This window comes from Balaenoptera acutorostrata, chromosome 5, assembly GCF_949987535.1.
Source record: "Balaenoptera acutorostrata chromosome 5, mBalAcu1.1, whole genome shotgun sequence".
NCBI lineage: Eukaryota > Metazoa > Chordata > Mammalia > Artiodactyla > Balaenopteridae > Balaenoptera > Balaenoptera acutorostrata.
This window is the reverse complement of record NC_080068.1, coordinates 117,705,689-117,723,307: the sequence shown is the minus strand read 5'-3', so window position 1 is coordinate 117,723,307 and position 17,619 is coordinate 117,705,689. Positions and strand designations below refer to the sequence as shown.

The 17,619-nt window shown below is 37.7% G+C and overlaps 1 protein-coding gene across 1 annotated transcript in view; it reads right to left on the bottom strand.

Moving 5' to 3' along the window:
- Positions 1–6,864, bottom strand: part of UGT8 (UDP glycosyltransferase 8) — a 513,963-nt gene extending 507,099 nt beyond the window's left edge. Inside the window, exons 1-2 of the mRNA XM_057547075.1 lie at positions 6,390–6,864; positions 5,646–5,741 (exon numbers count right to left, since the gene is read on the bottom strand). The gene's annotated coding sequence lies outside the window, so the exon portion shown is untranslated. The remainder of the gene's footprint in view (positions 1–5,645; positions 5,742–6,389) is intronic.
- Positions 6,865–17,619: the final 10,755 nt, after the last annotated feature.

Sequence of the window (17,619 nt, the reverse complement as noted above, 5' to 3'; positions counted from 1 at the left end):
ACATGAATGAATCTTTGAGACATAATGTTGCAAGAAAGATGCCAGGCATAAAAAAAAATACATATTTTACGATTCTATTTGTGTGAATTTTAAATCAAACCAAACTATAGTGGAGGAGGGAAATGATAGAAATTGGGAGTGCATTAAAAATAGGTCTTTTGTGGTGCTGGTAATTTTTAATTTCTTGATCTGAAAGGTGGCTAATCATTGATCTCTATATTCATATTTTGTGCACTTTTCGATGAATGGATATCTTAAATTAAAAACTCAAAACCATGGTAGACAATATTTTTTTGTAGAAAAGACAGACAACCATAAAACAGAATAGGGACAGCTATGAGTTAAGTTCAGGCATGCATAAAAGGCAGGATTACTAAACATCTAGATAAAATCCTATTGGAGGAGGAATATATTCCTGGTTTAGCAGAGAAAAAAAAAAAAAACAAAGTCTGACTAAACTATTTAAATTTCCAAAGCCACTGAAAATTTTCCACATCAAAGACTGGAAAAAAAAATTTCAACCAGCATGACTAGGGGTTGGGAGAACATTTATCATGGATAAGAAATTGGCTCAGAAAAAGGAGGAAAACTAAAGGGGAAGAACAAATTGTACTCTCCAGATGAGTAATAAAAGAACCTGTGCAATTTGGCATTTTTATAAGTAATCTTAATGGGGTAAACAACAGATTCTTTATATTTACTTTCACTAAACTGTGTTTATCATAGTCTGCCTTCATCTTCCCTCATCTTTTTCTCAGAAATCTTTTCATATTGCTCTTTTTGTTTATTTCCTTATATTTTAATTTGTTTTATAATATTTCCTGGGGGGTTTTGTACAGGTTTATTGTGCGCAGATACTGTGCTTGGCACTGACGTTTCAGTGATACACAAGCCAGAAGATGCCCTCACTGATTTTGTATTCTACTAGAGGACACAGATAATAATCGAGCAAGTAAATAAATAAGCAAGATAACTGCAGATTATAAAAACTGCTAGGAAGAAAATTAAAATGTTATGGGATACTATGACAATGGTAAGGGGCGGATGAAATGTAATTTAATCTGGAGTAGGAGCTACCTCAGAAACAGTATTTAGCAAAAGCCAATCTGAGGAGTGGAAATTTCAGCTAAAACCTTAGGGATGAAATGTATTCATGTATTTAATTCAGTAAATGCTTATTGAACACCTACTGTGTGACAGGCACCATTCTAGGTGCTGGGAAATCAATAAGGAATGAGGAAGACAAAGATGCAATTTTTATGGCATTGAAATTGAATCCTACAGAAAGATTTTCATACTGATGCAACAAGGATTACAAATAAATCTGGATGGGAAAAACCTTGATGGGCTCATTAAATTTTTAAACGACTGGAATGTCAATAACATAGTGAACTATTAGGACAGTGGCTTGCAATGGATTTGAAGAGTAGGCAGGGACCAGAGCATGTGTGATTCTGTAGGTCATGGAAAGAAGTCTGCATTATATTCTTAGTATAATTAGAAGTCATTGATGGGTGTTAAGCACAGGAATGGCATGATTAGATTTAATTAAAAATCATGCTTGCTTCTTTGTAGGGAATGATTTGAAGGGAACAATAATAGACATAAAAAAAAAAGTTAGTAAGCTATATTTAAGACAAAAAAAGTATAGCGATCTGAACTGAGATAGGTAAGTGGAGATGAAGAGAAGTAGACAGATTTGGAGAATAATTTGGGGATACAATCAACAGAAATTACTGACAGATTGGTATAACAAGAAAAAGAAAGAAATAACAAATTACTCTTTTGCTTCCAGAAGAGACAACTAGATGGATTTTGATGTTATTTGCTAAGGTGTCAAAGAAAGAGAGGAGTTTAAGGAGGAGATTTAGAATGGAAAATCATGAGTTTCTGCTTCCTAATAGGATATGCTTGAGAGGTATGTGAAGCATCCAATTGTGATGTCAGATAAGCCGTTTGAAATACAAGTCAAGAGCTCAGGGATAAATATAAACATTTGAAAGTCATCAGAATAAATATTGAATTCATATCTATGTCAAATGATGAGATCACTTAGAAAAAGTATGTTGAAAACACAAAGAAGATCTAGGACCCAGAATTAGGAAACCTGGGCCATTTAAAGGTCTAATAGAGGAGGAGTAGCCAGCAGAGGAAACAAACAAGGTACCATTAAGTTAAAGAAAATCAATAGGTCGTGAAGCAGAAGCCAAAGGAGAAAGGTGAGGGGGAAAAAAAAGGAATTATCCATCTATGGGAAATTGAGCAAGATGTAGACAGTGGAAGGTTATTGTTGATCCAGCTAAGATTTCAGTGGAATGCTGGGCACAGAATGGTGGGCCTGGAAATCCGGTAACCGTGGGTTTCGGTGAAAATGAAAAGGGGAAGAAATGAAACAGCACAATGATCCATTGAGAGTAACAGTGAAGGAGAAGTTATAGGTGGTTTGGAGAGGGAAGTTTTATCTTGAAAGTGGAAACATGATCCCATTAGAAGAAAATGGCAGAGTCAATGAATAGTATTGAGTGGAAGTTTGATATTTTAAATCACAGAGCCATGTGATCTTTCTTGAGCAAATATTCTCAACTGAAGTTCAGTCACAAAAGCAAATGGCAGCATTTTGCAAGGTAAATGAAATGGAAGAACAGAGGCACAAGGAATTGAAGAAAATTGCAACAAAGTAATTAGAATAAAGACACAAAGTAGGCTGAATAGGAGAAAAGAATGAACCTTGGAGTGGACCACTAAAAAGATGTGAGTAGGGATTACAGTCTTGATGTACTTGAAAAATTTTGGCAGTAGAGATACTTGAATAAATGTTCCAGAAAAGTAGATAGTGGTTATGGGTGAATGGGTTATTGAAAACCAAGATTTCAGAAGTGGTATATTTTCTGAAAAAACCCAGTATGAAAGTGGCTGGACAAGAGAAATAAAAAGAAATTTGAAGACGAGAAAACCAAAGCACCAAAAAGCCATCATTTTGGATGATTTATTTATGTGGTTCTGAAGTCACAAAGAAATACACAGAATTTAGGAATCTATATTCTTAAATAAAAGGGCTTTAATAAGTAGGTAAATAGACAACAATGACAAAAAAATATGGAAGAGGGATATAATTTGGTGGCATGAACCTCAAGAGTAGTAGTAGGCATTTGCAGGAGGGAGAAGAATGAAGAGCTAGTAGGGGAAAAAAAAATCAAAGAAAACACCAATCCAACCTCCTTGTCAATGAAAAATTAATCAACAGTCAATCTGAGAAAGAAATGGAAAATTTTATTCAAGCCAACCTGAGGATTATAACCTGGGAGACAATCTCTCAGAGAGCTCTGAGAAATGTTTTGATGAGGTAAGGGGGGAGGCTAGTTATGTATGTGATTTTGGCAAAAAGGCTGTGTGCAGTCGAACACACATCTCAGTAGAAGGTTGCTGCTAGTCATGAGGAACAGACATCTTAGTTAATGGTTTTAGTGCTTTTCTAAGTATGGGAAGATGCAAGAAACTGGGTTCATAAAATTTTCTCCTAAAAATTTCTAACTATCTGAGGGCCAGTTCTGCAAGTTTTCCCAGAGCACAAAGTGCCTCATTCTAACCTTCACCCTGAATTCCTTTCAGGGTGTATCATACATCAGTGACTATAGTGGCTAATGGCTTGATTCTTGTAGAACTGGATGGTGGGCAACATTCTTCATTTTACAATCCCTTCCCTTTTCAGTCTTAATTTCAACAAATGTTTCGGAGGCATTTCGTGACTGATTGATCTCATAGCACTATATATTTGGTCAATCATTTCAAGTGACCTAATCATCATTAATTTTATCTGAAGGTCCAACATACATTTAGTAATGCAAGAAACAATAATCTTGTAAAATGGGCAGAATACAAGTAATACAGCTAGTAACATTAATAAGGTCATAAGTATTTAAGTTAAGAACTTCCACTAGGTGCAGCACAGTATCTCCCCAGGTCTTCTGACCAGTCTGCTCTGCACCAATCACTATCTTTAAAGGAAATGATATATTAGCACTATCCATAAAGTTCACCAAAGATATCTGCACGTACAAGGTGAGTGGTGGGTCATCGTGACCCCTTACAGAATTTAGAAAGGAATGTTATATTCTAGGGAGTTATATGGCTGGCAGCAGCAGGAGAAAAATTGATCTTTATGGTTGAGCAGGTACTTCTGCCACTGGGCGGTCTAGTCAACACATAATGCAGTTGCACAATGCACACTGGAGGGGAGAGAGGAGGTCCAAAGGGCAAAGAAAAATTTTATGTTTAAGTTTTTCTTGTTTTGCCTTAAAATTTGAATTTTTATTTCATTATCTTATACCTCATTTAATCAGTGTGAGAAAGAACAAGCAGCTTTTACTTGAGAGGGCCACATTAAAGCTAACAGTTATAAAGGGACAAGCAATTTTTGTTAAGGTGAAAATCTAAGAGAATGTTCCTAGAAGAGTTGGAACATATAGGGTAGTTTTCTGATGACGAACAAGGGCTCTAGGGGCTTCCCTGGTGGCGCAGCGGTTGAGAATCTGCCTGCTAATTCAGGGGACACGGGTTCGAGCCCTGGTCTGGGAAGATCCCACATGCCACGGAGCAACTAGGCCTGTGAGCCACAACTACTGAGCCTGCGCGTCTGGAGCCTGTGCTCCGCAACAGGAGAGGCCGCGATAGTGAGAGGCCCGCGCACCGCGATGAAGAGTGGTCCCTGCTTGCCGCAACTAGAGAAAGCCCTCGCACAGAAACGAAGACCCAACACAGCCAAAAATAAATAAATTTTTTAAAAAAGAACAAGGGCTCTAAAGGGAAATAGGATGGGAGTAGGAGGATCAGATTAAGGGTTGGACAGAACAGTACAAGGATGAGAGTTTCTGTGAAGATGAGTACTCTTGAAATCAAATTTTTAGTTATGATGGTGCTAAACAGGGATATGACATATGATAGCATTGATCCATTTCTTGGAGGAAGAGCAACCAGAACTATTAATCTGGTACAAAAATACTACCCTTGATGGTATGGAAGGTTATTAGATAGGTGTCCCACAAGGTTTGGACTAATGAGACCATACATAGTCAACAGCTCCCCAAGGCTAGGGACAGTGTGATACCAGCACAGGCTGGTAGCAGCATCCCAGGACTTTGAACCATATAATGTTGCATCAGTTTCCAAGCATTTTTCACAACTTTTCTCAGGTCCCACTTCCTTCAGTGAAATTTTTCTCACCCCCTCCAGACCATAGTGTTTGAACTCTTATGGCACTTACTATCTGTACCATTCTTCTGATTGTTTAGCCACATATCAGCTAAGTCTAAGAATTGTTTCATACACATGCAATTGATTGTTTCAAATATTTAGTAAGTTCATAGAATGCAGATACCACAATTTGCCCTCAGGGTGCACATCTCTCAAATTGCAAATTCAAGTCTACACATGCAACTCTATTTTTCAGCAACCACACTCAGTCTTTGCCCATTTCTCTTAATGGAGAAATTATAATCTGATCAATTCCAGATATATTCAGACATTTATGGGTTTTCTAAAAACACATAAATGGTATCTATAAGGTATGCTCACCAATCTGGAAATACTGGGTTAAAGGACTATGCTTTAAAACTTGAAAGCATAATTTAAAACAAATTAAGCATTACCTCATACAGCTAATAATGGAACACTTCTTCCCAGAAGGATATTCAGGCCAATCATTAATTCGACAGATATTCAATATCTGATATTGATTCCAAAACCTATAATGGATATAAGTAGGAGAAAATAAGTTGATAAAACACAATTGCTTGGATCAGAAAGCTTTCAATATATTAATGTAAATACAAAGTGTTCCCTATAAATATATGTTTCCTGTATATATTTATAACAATGATGGAGCTATAAAATGATATTCATATACACAATCCAGAAGGGAAGGAAAGAGGAAATTTAAAGAAACTCCTAAAACTTTTCAGGATGGTGTCAAGAAAGAAAAACAACACCCTCAGGAGCTTCAAGATGGCGGAAGAGTAAGAGGCGGAGATCACCTTCCTCCCCACAAATACATCAGAAATACATCTACATGTGGAACAACCCCTACAAAACACCGACTGAATGCTGGCAGAAGACCTCAGACCTCCCAAAAGGCAAGAAACTCCCCACATACCTGGGCACGGCAAAAGAAAAAAGAAAACAGAGACAAAAGAATAGGGACAGGACCTGCACCAGTGGGAGGGAGCAGTGAAGGAGGAAAGGTTTCCACACACTAGGAAGCCCTTTCGCAGGTGGAGACTGTGGGGGGCGGAGGGGGGAAGCTTCGGAGCCACAGAGGAGAGTGCAGCAACAGGGGTGCGGAGGGCAAAGTGGAGAGATTCCCGCACAGAGGATCGGCACCGAGCAGCACTCACCAGCCCGAGAGGCTTGTCTGCTCACCCGCCGGGGAGGGCAGGGCTGGGAGCTGAGGCTCGGGCTTCAGAGTTCAGATCCCAGGGAGAGGACTGGGGTTGGCTGCGTGAACACAGCCTGAAGGGGCTAGTGCGCCACAGCTAGCCGGGAGGGAGTCCAGCAAAAAGTCTGGGGCTGCTGAAGAGACAAGAGACTTTTTCTTGCCTCTTTGTTTCCTGGTGCGCAAGGAGAGGGGTTTAAGAGCGCCGCTTAAAGGAGCTCCAGAGACGGCACGAGTCGTGGCTATCAGCACGGACCTCAGAGACAGGCATGAGACGCTAAGGCTGCTGCTGCCGCCATCAAGAAGCTTGTGTGCAAGCACAGGTCACTATCCACACGTCCCCTCCTGGGAGCCTGTGCAGCCCACCACTGCCAGGGTCCCGTGATCCGGGGACAACTTCCCCGGGAGAAAGCACGGCGCACCTCACGCTGCTGCAACGTCACACCGTCCTCTGCCGCTGCAGGCTCGCCCCGCCTCCTCCGTACCCCTCCCTCCCCCAGGGCTGAGTGAGTCAGAGCCCCGGAATCAGCTGCTCCTTTAACCCCATCCTGTCCGAGGGAAGAACAGATGCCCTCAGGCCACCTACACCGAAAGGCAGGGCCAAATCCAAAGCTGAACCCCAGGAGCTGTGTGAACGAAGAAGAGAAAGGGAAATCTATCCCAGCAGCCTCAGGAGCAGCGGATTAAATCTCCACAATCAACTTGATGTACCCTGCATCTGTGGAATACCTGAATAAACAACAAATCAGGCGGTGGACGTTGTGAGCAACAATATATATATGTATTTTTTTCCCTTTTTCTCTCTTTGTGAATGTGTATGTGTATGCTTCTCTGTGTCATTTTGTCTGTCCTTTTTTTTTTTTTTTTTTTTTTAGTATAGTTTTTAGCGCTTGTTATCATTGGTGGATTTCTTTTTTGGTTTGGTTGCTCTCTTCTTTCTTGTTTCATTCTTTTTATTACTTTCTTAATTTTTTGATTTTTAATAATTATTTTTTATTTTAATAACTTTATTTTATTTTAATTTATATTTTCCATCTTAATTTCTTTTTTTCCTCCCATTTATTCTGAGCCATGTGGATGACAGACTCCTGTGCTCCAGCCGGGCATCAGGCCTGTGCCTCTGAGGTGGGAGATCCGAGTTCAAGATACTGGTCCACCAGAGACCTCTCAACTACACGTAATATCAAATGGCAAAAATCTCCCAGAGATCTCCATCTCAACACCAAGACCCAGCTCCACTCAACAACCAGCAAGCTACAGTGCTGGACACCCTATGCCAAACAACTAGCAAGAAAGGAACACAACCCCACCCATTAGCAGAGAGGCTGCCTAAAATCATAATAACGTCACAGACACCCCGAAACACAACACCACACGCAGACATGCCCACCAGAAAGACAATATCCAGCTTCATCCACCAGAATACAGGCACTAGTCGCCTCCACCAGGAAGCCTACACAACCCACTGAACCAGCTTTAGCCACTGGTGGGAAGACAAGAAAAACAACGGGAACTACGAACCTACAGCCTGCGAAAAGGAGACCCAAAACACAGAAAGTGAAGCAAAATGAGAAGACAGAGAAACACACAACAGATGAAGGAGCAAGGCAAAAAAACACCAGACCAAACAAATGAAGAGGAAATAGGCAGTCTACCTGAAAAAGAATTCAGAATAATGATAGTAAAGATGATCCAAAATCTTGGAAATAGAATGGAGAAAATACAAGAAACGTTTAACAAGGACCTAGAAGAACTAAAGAGCAAACAAACAATGATAAACAACACAAGAAATGAAATTAAAAATTCTCTAGAAGGAATCAATAGCAGAATAACTGAGGCAGAAGAACGGATATGTGACCTTGAAGATAAAATAGTGGAAATAACTACCACAGAGCAGAAAAAGAAAAAAAGAATAAAAAGAATTGAGGACAGTCTCAGAGACCTGTGGGACAACATTAAACACACCAACATTCGAATTATAGGGGTTCCAGAAGAACAAGAGTAAAAGAAAGGGGCTGAGAAACTATTTGAAGACACTATACTTGAAAACTTCCCAAATATGGGAAAGGAAATAGTTAATCAAGTCCAGGAAACGCAGAGAGTCCCATACAGGATAAATCCAAGGAGAAACATGCCAAGACACATATTAATCAAACTACCAAAAATTAAATACAAAGAAAAAATATTAAAAGCAGAAAGGGAAAAACAACAAATAACATACAAGGGAATCCCCATAAGGTGAGCAGGTGATCTTTCAGCAGAAACTCTGCAAGCCAGAAGGGAGTGGCAGGACATATTTAAAGTGATGAAAGGGAAAAACCTACAACCAAGATTACTCTACCCAGCAAGGATCTCATTCAGATTCGATGGAGACAAGCAAAGCTAAGAGAATTCAGCACCACCAAACCAGCTTCACAACAAATGCTAAAGAAACTTCTCTAGGCAGGAAACACAAGAAAAGGAAACGACCTACAATAACAAACCCAAAACACTTAAGAAAAAGGTAACAGGAACATACATATCGATAATTACCTTAAATGTAAATGGATTAAATGTTCCAACCAAAAGACATAGACTGGCTGAATGGATTAAAAAAACAAGACCCATATATATGCTGTCTACAAGAGACAAACTTCAGACCTAGGGACACGTGCAGACTGAAAGTGAGGGGATGGAAAAAGATATTCCATGCAAGTGGAAATCAAAAAAAAGCTGGAGTAGCAATTCTCATATCAGACAAAATATACTTTAAAACAAAAACTATTACAAGGGACAAAGAAGGACACTACATAATGATCAAGGGATCAATCCAAAAAGAAGATATAACAACTGTAAATATTTATGCACCCAACATAGGAGAACCTCAATACATAAGGCAAAGGCTAACAGCCATAAACGGGGAAATAGACAGTAACACAATCATAGTAGGGGACTTTAACACCCCACTTTCACCAATGGACAGATCATCCAAAATGAAAATGAATAAGGAAACACAAGCTTTAAATGATACATTAAACAAGATGGACTTACTTGATATTTATAGGACATTCCATCCAAAAACGACAGAATACACTTTCTTCTCAAGTGCTCATGGAACATTCTCCAGGATAGATCATATCTTGGGTCACAAATCAAGCCTTGGTAAATTTAAGAAAATTGAAATCGTATGAAGTATCATTTCCAACCACAATGCTATAAGACTAGATATCAATTACAGGAAAAAATCTGTATAAAATACAAACACATGGAGACTAAGCAATACACTACTTAATAACCAAAAGAACACTGAATAAATCAAAGAGGAAATCAAAAAATACCTAGAAAAAAATGACAATGAAAAAACGACGACCCAAAACCTATGGGATGATGCAAAAGCAATTCTAAGAGGGAAGTTTACAGCAGTACAATCCTACCTCAAGAAACAAGAAACATCTCAAATAAACAACCTAACCTTACACCTAAAGCAATTAGAGAAAGAAGAACAAAAAACCCCCAAATTTAGCAAAAGAAAAGAAATCATAAAGATCAGATTAGAAATAAATGAAAAAGAAATGAAGGAAACAAAGCAAAGATGAATAAAACTAAAAGCTGGTTCTTTGAGAAGATAAACCAAATTGATAAACCATTAGCCAGACTCATCAAGAAAAAAAGGGTGAAGACTCAAATCAATAGAGTTAGAAATGAAAAAGGAGAAGTAACAACTGACACTGCAGAAATACAAAGGATCATGAGAGATTACTACAAGCAACTATATGCCAATAAAATGGACAACCTGGAAGAAATGGACAATTTCTTAGAAAAGCACAACCTTCCAAGACTGACCAGGAAGAAATAGAAAATATAAACAGACCAATCACAAGCACTGATATTGCAACTGTGATTGAAAATCTTCCAACAAACAAAAGCCCAGGACCAGATGGCTTCACAGACGAACTCTATCAAACATTTAGAGAAGAGGTAACACCTATCCTCCTCAAACTCTTCCAAAATATAGCAGAGGGAGGAACACTCCCAAACTCATTCTACAAGGCCATCATCACCCTGATACCAAAACCAGAGAAAGATGTCACAAAGAAAGAAAACTACAGGCCAATATCACTGATGAACATAGATGCAAAAATCCTCAATAAAATGCTACCAAACAGAATCCAAGAGCACATTAGAAGAATCATACACCATGATCAAGTGGGGTTTATCCCAAGAATGCAAGGATTCTTCAATATATGCAAATCAATCAATGTGATAAACCATATTGACTAATGGAAGAATAAAAACCATATCATCACCTCAAGAGATGGAGAGAAAGCTTTTGACAAAATTCAACATCCATTTATGATAAAAACCCTCCAGAAAGTAGGCATAGAGGGAACTTATCTCAACATACTAAAGGCCATATATGACAAACCCACAGCCAACATCATCCTCAGTGGTGAAAAGCTGAAACCATTTCCACTAAGATCAGGAACAAAACAAGGTTGCCCACTCTCACCACTATTATTCAACATAGTTTTGGAAGTTTTAGCCACAGCAGTCAGAGAAGAAAAAGAAATCAAAGGAATCCAAATCAGAAAAGAAGAAGTAAAGCTGTCACTGTTTGCAGTTAACATGATACTATACATAGAGAATCCTAAAGATGTTACCAGAAAGCTACTAGAGCTAATCAATGAATTTGGTAAAGTAGCAGGATACAAAATTAATGCACAGAAATCTCTTGCATTCCTATACACTAATGATGAAAAATCTGAAAGAGAAATTAAGGAAACACTCCCATTTACCACTGCAGCAAAAAGAATAAAATACCTGGGAATAAACCTACCTAAGGAGACAAAAGACCTGTATGCAGAAAACTATATGAAACTGATGAAAGAAATTAAAGATGATACCAACAGATGGAGGGATATACCATGTTCTTGGATTGGAAGAATCAACATTGTGAAAATGACTCTACTACCCAAAGCAATCTACTGATTCAATGCAATCCCTATCAAACTACCACTTGTATTTTTCACAGAATTAGAACAAAAAATTTCACAGTTTGTATGGAAACACAAAAGACCCCGAATAGCCAAATCAATCTTGGAAAAGAAAAATGGAGCCGGAGAAATCAGGCTCCCAGACTTCAGACTATACTACAAAGTAATCAAGACAGTATGGTACTGGCGCAAAAACAGAAACATAGATCAATGGAACAATATTAAAAACCCAGAGATAAACCCACGCACATGTGGTCACCTTATTTTTGATAAAGGAGGCAAGAATATACAACGGAGAAAAGGCAGACTCTTCAATAAGTGATTCTGGGAAAACTGGACAGCTACACGTAAAAGAATGAATTTAGAACACTCCTTAACACCATACACAAAAATAAACTCGAAATGGATTAAAGACCTAAATGTAAGGCCAGACACTATAAAACTCTTAGAGGAAAACATAGGCAGAACACTCTATGACATACATCACAGCAAGATTCTTTTTGACCCAGCTCCCAGAGAAATGGAAATAAAAACAAAAATTAAAAAATGGGACCTAATGAAACTTAAAAGCTTTTGCACAGCAAAGGAAACCATAAACAAGACGAAAGGACAACCCTCAGAATGGGAGAAAATATTTGCATATGAAGCAACTGACAAAGGGTTAATCTCCAAAATTTGCAAGCAGCTCATGCAGCTCAACATCAAAAAAACAAAAAACCCAATCCAAAAATGGGCAGAAGACCTAAATAGACATTTCTCCAAAGAAGATGTACAGATTACCAACAAACACATGAAAGAATGCTCAATATCATTAATCATTAGAGAAATGCAAATCAAAATTACAATGAGGTATCATCTCACACCGGTCAGAATGGCCATCATCAAAAAAATCTAGAAACAATAAATGCTGGAGGGGGTGTGGAGGAAAGGGAACACTCTTGCACTGTTGGTGGGAATGTAAATTGATACAGCCACTATGGAGAACAATATGGAGGTTCCTTAAAAAACTAAAAATAGAGCTACCATACAACCCAGCAATCCCACTACTGGGCATATACCCTGAGAAAACCATAATTCAAAAAGAGTCACGTACCACAATGTTCATTGCAGCTCTATTTACAATAGCCAGGACATGGAAGCAACCTAAGTGTCCATTGACAGATGAATGGATAAACAAGATGTGGCACTTATATGCAAAGGAATATTACTCAGACATAAAAAGAAATTAAATTGAGTTATTTGTAGTGAGGATGAGGTGGATGGACCTAGAGTCTGTCATACAGAGTGAAGTAAGTCAGAAAGAGAAAAACAAATACAGTATGCTAACACATATATACGGAATCTAAAAAAAAATGGTCATGAAAAACCTAGGGGCAAGATGGGAATAAAGACACAGACCCACTAAAGAATGGACTTGAGGACATGGGGAGGGAGAAGGGTAAGCTGGGACAAAGTGGAGGTGGCATGTGCATATATACACTACCAAACGTAAAATAGATAGCTAGTGGGAAGCAGACGCATAGCACAGGGAGTCAGCTTGGTGCTTTGTGACCACCTAGAGGGGTGGGATAGGGAGGGTGGGAGGGAGGAAGACACAAGAGGGAAGAGATATGGGGATATGTGTATATGTATAGCTGATTCACTTTGTTATAAAGCAGAAACTAACACACCATTGTAAAGCAATTATACCATATGACCACCACAGCCACTGCCATTAGCTAATGAACAAATCAAGAATGAGTGATCTGGTATTCTTATGTTCTAAAGGCAGACATTCTCAGTAACAGTGAAGGTAATCAGTTTCACATGGAATGTGAGTACAAGTCACAGTGTGGAAGTTAACTACTATTGACGGGTTATCAAAACTTACTCTCAATAAACTACTACCTTCATGATATTACAAATGAGCTACTTTTTGAGAAAAGAATCTGCCAGTCAAAACATCTATAAAAGTGGTAGGCCTCGTATATGATCCTTTAAAAAATGATAAACTAAAAATTTAGGTTTTTTCTAAATTATGATAGTTACATTTTAAATTATTATTGTTCATTTATTCATACATTTTAAATTATTATTGTTCATTTATTCATCCAACAAAAACTACTACAATTCTACTATGCATTAAGCACCTAGAAAATCTTAAAATATTTGTTTATACTGATTTATTTTTCCAAGTAAGTTATTCCAATGCAAAAATAAAAATATTTAAATGTCTCACCTGCTCTTTAACACGCAAAAATTATTCTCTTACCCGAGTATAAAAGCAACAGTATCTGATTTCAAAATAACAAATATGCAGGGTTAGAGAAAAAATAAATGTAAGGGCTTGTCAAAGCTTATTTTAAAATACACAGTAAAGAAAACACAAAATTAGCACAATTTTAGTAGTACTACGATAGTCTATGAAAGACATCTATTCTTTGGTTTAAAGGATGTTATTTTGAGATTAAATATGTGTTTTAACAAACATAAAAAACTAACTGACCATGGGAAGAAAAACTAGAAGAGTCATGAAGAAACTAACAGTAACCAAAACAAGCAGGTTACAAAGTATGCCTTATTCAATTAAATTGCAGAAAAACTAGTGTACACATACTGCAAATTTAAGATGTCCCAAGGCATTAGTAATGTGTATAACTAAACCTTACATATTTGATTTTTATTAGGAACTCTAGCATTACCACAGTTTGTAGTCAATATGCCTTTGAATGAGTCTTCTCAATTTTCCTTTCTCTCTCAGGTAAATGAGCCAAGATATTAGTCAATTAACTGCCTTAAAAATAATTTACAAATGGTAATCAGACTTGGTCTTTAAAGGAAAAGATCAACACTGAAATTAACATGTGGGTTGGTATCTATAACTTGAGATACGTTTAATCTCATAGAAAGAATTATCATTTTAATTAATTTTCTAAGGTTTAGTCATCACCTAATCTGTACATACGTCCTAAGTTAAAATGGATTTGATACCCAAAGCAATCTACAGATTCAATGCAATCCCTATCAACTACCACTGGCATTTTTCACAGAACTAGAACAAAAAATTTCACAATTTGTATGGAAACACAAAAGACCCCGAATAGCCAAAGCAATCTTGAGAACGAAAAATGGAGCTGGGGGAATCAGGCTCCCTGACTTCAGACTATATTACAAAGCTTCAGTAATCAAGACACTTTGGTACTGGCACAAAAACAGAAATATAGATCAATGGAACAGGATAGAAAGTCCAGAGATAAACCCACACACATATGGTCAACTTATCTTTGATAAAGGAGGCAAGCATATACAGTGGAGAAAAGACAGCCTCTTCAATAAGTGGTGCTGGGAAAATTGGACAGGAACATGTAAAAGTATGAAATTAGAACACTCCCTGACACCATGCACAAAAATAAACTCAAAATGGATTAAAGACCTAAGTGTAAGGGCAGACACTATCAAACTCTTAGAGGAAAACATAGGCAGAACACTCTATGACATACATCACAGCAAGATTCTTTTTGACCCAGCTCCCAGAGAAATGGAAATACGAACACAAATAAACAAATGGGACCTAATGAAACTTAAAAGCTTTTGCACAGCAAAGGAAACCATAAACAAGACCAAAAGACAACCCTCAGAATGGGAGAAAATATTTGCAAATGAAGCAACTGACAAAGGATAATCTCCAAGATTTACAAGCAGCTCATGCAGCTCAATAACAAAAAAACGAACAACCCAATCCAAAAATGGGCAGAAGATCTAAACAGACATTTCTCCAAAGAAGATATACAGATGGCCTACAGACACATGAAAGAATGCTCAACATCATTAATCATTAGAGAAATGCAAATCAAAACTACAATGAGATATCATCTCACACCGGCCAGAATGGCCATCATCAAAAAATCTAGAAACAATAAATGCTGGAGAGGGTGTGGGGGAAAGGGAACACTCTTGCACTGTTGGTGGGAATGTAAATTGATACAGCCACTATGGAGAACAGTATGGAGGTTCCTTAAAAAACTACAAATAGAACTACCATACGACCCAGCAATCCCACTACTGGGCATATACCCTGAGAAAACCATAGGTCAAAAAGAGTCATGTACCAAAATGTTCATTGCAGCTCTATTTACAATAGCCAGGACATGGAAGCAACCTAAATGTCCATCGACAGATGAATGGATAAAGAAGATGTGGCACATATATCCAATGGAATATTACTCAGCCATAAAAAGAAATGAAATGGAGGTATTTGTAATGAGGTGGATGGAGTTAGAGTCTGTCATACAGAGTGAAGTAAGTCAGAAAGAGAAAAACAAATACAGTATGCTAACACATATATACGGAATCTAAGGGAAAAAAAAAAAAAAGGCCATGAAGAACCTAGTGGCAAGACGGGAATAAAGACACAGACCTACTAGAGAATGGACTTGAGGATATGGGGAGGGGGTGGGGTGAGATGTGACAGGGTAAGAGAGGGTCATGGACATATATACACTACCAAATGTAAAATAGATAACTAGTGGGAAGCAGCCGCATAGCACAGGGAGATCAGCTCGGTGCTTTGTGACCACCTAGAGGGGTGGGATGGGGAGGGTGGGAGGGAGGGAGATGCAAGAGGGAAGAGAAATGGGAACATATTGTATATGTATAACTGATTCACTTTGTTATAAAGCAGAAGCTAACACACCATTGTAAGGCAATTATACTTCAATAAAGATGTTTAAAAAAAAATGGATTTGATAGACGATAATAGATGGATAGGTAAACATACAGTACAGGTGATTTTTGATATGTAATTGATAATACACATATATATGCATATATAATATATACACATGTACAGAAATCTTAACCAACAGAAATTTTAATGGCATTCGTAAAGCATCATAATACTTCTGCCCATTTATTTAGTGGTTCCCCCAATTTTGGACTTAGAAAAAATTTGCATTTTTAATTGGGGTTCAGACTTCTTCCTGCTTGCTAAGAAAGAAAGAAGAAACATACCATATTCACCAGAATAAAGAAATCTGTATTAAAATTTGAGAAAGTAAAACTGGCCATACTTAAAGAGAGAGAAAACAGTTGTAGATACTCCAAGTTGAACCAATATGAAGGACGCCTTGCAAGAATACAGTAAACCAAAACATCGTATGGAATGGATTTTCCTTTCCATTTACTCCACGCTCAAAATTTGAAAGAAAGAAAATTTGAAAGAAAAGGAAAATCTGAGTCATTATTTTGTATTTACATTTCCATAGGAAGAATGGTGAATAAAACTTTAATAAAATACGCAGATTTTATTCGATAATTAGGTAGATTCCATCCAGAACTAAGTAACACACCAAAGATAAACTGTGAAGGACCCTGTCAGTTACTGTCAGAGATGGTTTCTCTCTGTTCTTGCAATACTAAGACACAATTAATTGCCTGAACTACAGCTGGTCTACCAGGATGTTAAAGGCAAAGGTGGAGGAGTGCTCCCTTCACATCCTCACCCATCCTCTAATTTGATTCAGCGACTGTTCCAAGAAACAGTACTAATTGTAAAAACTATGGTAAGTTTTCAGTCCCTGTTATTATATTAGTTTTCTAGGGCTGCAATAACAAAATACCACAGACTGGGTGGCTTAAACAACAGAAATGTATTTTCTCACATTTCAGGAAGCTAGATGTTCAAGATTAAGGTGTTGGCAGGCTTGGTTTCTTCCGAGGCCTCTCTCCTTTGCTTGCAGATGGCCGCCTTCTCTCACTATCTTCACATGGTCTTTCCTCTGTGCTGGAGCATGCATAGTGTCTCTCTGTTGTGTCCAAGTTTATTCTTCTTATAAGGACACCAGTCAGATTGAATTAGGGCCCACCCTAATGACTTCATTTTAACTTAATCACCCCTTTAAAGGCCCTATTTTCAAATAGATTCACATTCTAAGGTACTAGAAATTAGGGCTTCAAAATATGAACTTTGAGGAAGACACAATTCAGCCATAACAGTTGTTATTAGTGTTATTATCACAATTATTATACTAGTCTGTTTTAAAACACCATTTTACTTAATCTTCATAGCTATACTGAAAGGTAGGTATTTATCTCCATTTAACAAAGGGTTTTGAGACCTTGATTAAGATGCCTTAAACAAAAAGTGGAGAAACTAGAATGCCTTCTCTGAAATTGTTTTTTCTGGAAAGTAAGTACCAAGAAAAGTTCTAATGTGAACCTATTTTCCCTATCCTCACTCTT